General features: G+C 36.7%; 1 pseudogene; it reads left to right on the top strand.

Moving 5' to 3' along the window:
• Positions 1-2,551: 2,551 nt before the first annotated feature.
• Positions 2,552-2,607, top strand: LOC122484635 (annotated as a pseudogene).
• The last annotated feature ends 1,131 nt before the right edge of the window (positions 2,608-3,738 follow it).

Raw genomic sequence — 3,738 nt, forward strand, 5'->3', positions numbered from 1 at the left:
AGCTTTTTCTTTCCCTGGTTCTCTCTGGTAAACTAGCTGGACCACAATTTCTCTTATTGCTCTCATGAAGCTACCAACCTTTTCTTAATTGCTTGCCATCAAAATCTCAACCGTTTTTGAGGCTCGAATTCCCCTATCAGTACTCTGTTTCAAATAACTATTTGTTCCTTTGAGGATAATTCTCTGTTTTTTCTTTTTTCTTTTTTTTTACCTGACTCTCTTCCTGGGCAAAATCTTTAAACCACTGATGTAGAAGTGAGATGGGGACAGTGGCCTGCTTCTCTCATAGAGATATTCTGTTTTATACTCAAAGAGATGGGTGCCAGCAATAGCTTCTGGGTCTTCTTGGCTTTTCTCTCCTGTATAGGATCTTCTCATAAGCAAGCTGGAGTGAGGAGGGACAGGGTTCCAGTGTTCTCAGGTGGTCTTCCACTCTATCAGTGGGGCATGCATGAAGAAAGGGAGTTACTCACCTCTCTCAGCTATACTTACCTGGAACGTAGCTTCTGCAACATGCAGCTGGGAGGAATGACAAATGCCTGTTACCTGCCCCTCCCAGGAAGTACTATGGTGCTTGATGGGAAGCTGATGGACAGCTCTATCTTCTTGGCCATATGTCCCTTAAGTGGGGCTTCCATCATGCTCAGCTGGGCTGGGGGGAGCCAAGTAACATGTTATGGCTCAAGTGGCAGAAAATCTCACTGTTTTTACCAAAATTTAGTAGACTGTCTTGAATAAATGATTCCTCATTTGCTGCATAACCTTACAATTTCCAGAGACTTTAAATGGTTGTTTCTAAAATAATTTTAAGCAATTATGATTGTTTCGCTGGAAAGTGGGTCCTCAAAGATCCTCAAAACATTATTGTCCCCACTGTAATTTTGATTGAGTGTGTGTGTGTGTGTGTGTGCGCGCATCGTGCGCGTGTGCTGCCAGGGTGCATTGCTGGGCTCTTATTTTTAGGATTTTTTTTTAACATAGGGCAGATTATACTGGTAGTGATTTAAAGTACTGACATAAAGTTTCCTTTTTCTTTTTCTTTCTTTTCTTTCTTTCTTTTTCTCTTTCTTCCTTTCTTTCTTTCTTTTTTTTTTTATTGAGAGAGAGAGACAGAGAGCACGAGTGGGGGAGAGGAGCAGAGGGAGAGAGAGGACCTCAAGCAAGCTTTGCTCAGTCTGGAGCCTGCTGTTGAACTCCATCCCACAGCCTTGGGGTCATGACTTGAGCTGAAATCAAGAGTCACACACTCAACTGACTGAGCCACCCAGGCACCCTAAAGTTTCCTTTTTAAAAGTAAATGAATTGAAACTATATGTTTCGACTGTAGAAAGACTTAGTAGTGATGAAAATCATAGCCCTTACAGAAGTAGGGAACATCAACACTTCATGTTAACTTGAGGAAATAAGAGATAAAGAAAGGTAATGAATGATTCCTAAAAGGAAATATATATTTTTTTCACCTCTGAGTCAAAACATGGACAAACAGTAGCCACCACACTTTTGCCCATACCAACAGTCATGTTCATGTCTAGCATTTCTAGTTCATTTCAGATTTGGTCTCCAATATTCTCCACTAAAAAAGAACTAAGACTTCCAAGGAAAATAATTTGAGTCAAGAAAAAAATCAGCATAGTGCTAGAAATGACTATTATTGACAGAAGGCAAGGACATTTTTAATACTGTCAAGGGCAGTAATAAAGAACAAAGAAGTTGGCTCAAAGGAGCTCTACTGGGAAGGTTATAGTCATTTGAATATTAAAGCGGATGAAAGTTATGGTTAATTACCAAAGTTTTGAAAGGTTAGGAAGTTTTCACACAAAAGAAGGTAAAACAGAAATTTTAATTTTAGCGGTTTAATTACTGAACAAATGCTATTGTATGTGGGCATTTTATATGTTCTTCAAAATACATAGTTGCAAAGCATAGATACTTGTTTGCCTTTTTCTGTGTAAATAGATTTTGGTAGATACAGAATACTTGAAGTAATCCAGAGAGTTCTAGACAAATTGGGAACTGTACTCATTAAAAAAACTTATCCATAAAACTGATCATACTTATCCTGGTAGCTTATCAGTTTGAAAAGGGTTTGTTGGTAAATAACCAAATTACCATTTACTGCCAAAGTTTAGTTTGTTTCAAAATAATACCCCCTATGCTCCTTCAAGGCAGACTAAGTATGCAATTGATTCTGTTTATCCTAGGACATATACCTCCAACTGACACTGCTAATTTAAAAAAAAAGATGCTTGTAAGGCTTATTTTTTTAACAATGATAGCAAAATTGGTAAACGTGTTGTGATGGTGAATAATGGCAGTTAAATATAATACATTAACAAGACAGCCACATAACGCCAGGTAAACATGACTCTAAGAGAATATTATTCTAGGTAAAAGTCCCAGTTGGCAAAATATTTAAAGCTAACTAAAAGGCATGGGCCCCAACAGCTTTATCAATATACCTAGTGAAGTTAAGACATAAAAAGGAAGCTGAATCTGATGTTACGTAGCTCAAGTTTGGGTTACATTCAGAAAAAGCAACTACATACTCTGGTTCTCTTCAGATCATATAAATCTGTTGCCTTTTACTAGAGATTTCTGTGGAGAGGAAAAAACAGCTACATGTTGCACCTGGCCAAGAATCCATTAATTTATAACCCAGAACCTGTAACCTTGACTGGTCTGAGATGCTATCATTTATCCTTTTTGTCGAAAATAACTATGACTTTCGGAAAATATCTGAATAAGTTTGAGAATAGCCTTAGGATGGTATCATATGACTATAAGTATAGGCAAGTATAAAAACAAGTGTACAAACAATGACAAAATGAACCAAATGCATGGTACCAACAATTTAAAATGGGTTTTAGATTGAGTATAGCACTTTCTCCAGATACTATAGATAGTAACTCTATTTGTGTTGTACTGCTTTTTTAAGGTGTTTGAAATATTTAAAAGACTTAGATATACTAAATTTGTAAATATGGCTTAACTTGTTTAAGAAAAACTTTATTAACAATATATATCCATCTATTTCTAAATAAACTTGTTTAATGTTTATTAGATATGCATGTAATTAATTGAGCATTTAATAAAGTATAATCGGTAAGAGTTCTTCTTTATGCAAAATAAAACCCTTGGACATGAGTCTAATCCACAGTAAAAAAAAATTGGATGAAAAATATTAGAGAAATAATGGTAAACATGGTAGATGGTGGAACGTTTTAGGCAAAAATAGTAACGGAGACAGAGAGATACGTGACATTTGGGAAAACCTGTTTTAAGTGTTAAAAACATAGCTACTGGTGTTATAGAGATCTGGGTTTGAGTTCTCAGCACTCCATTTATGACTGTGTGATTAGTGTGTGAAAGACAGTTACCTAAACTTTTAATCCCTTCTTGTCCTCATCTGAAAAACATAGGAGGAAAATACTTCCCTCCCAAGGCTCAGGACAATATTTCCAGCTGAGTACCAGATGCATGGTGACATTTTCAATAAATGGTCAGTGTTGTTCTTACCATCCTTTATACTATTTTACTGAATGTTCTCTTGCGTTTGGGAGGCGTTATTAAAATAATTTGTACCATTTCATAATATTGACATATCCTTCTTTCGCCTAGTACATTTCCTTTCACCATTACCTTGCTAACATCCTCTGCTCTGTCTCCTCTTCTTCTACTTCTCAGTCCTCTGGTTGAGGCATCTGCGTCTGCCATTCCTACAGAAGGGAACCCATCAGG

Source organism: Prionailurus bengalensis, chromosome D1 (assembly GCF_016509475.1).
Source record: "Prionailurus bengalensis isolate Pbe53 chromosome D1, Fcat_Pben_1.1_paternal_pri, whole genome shotgun sequence".
NCBI classification, from domain to species: Eukaryota; Metazoa; Chordata; class Mammalia; order Carnivora; family Felidae; genus Prionailurus; species Prionailurus bengalensis.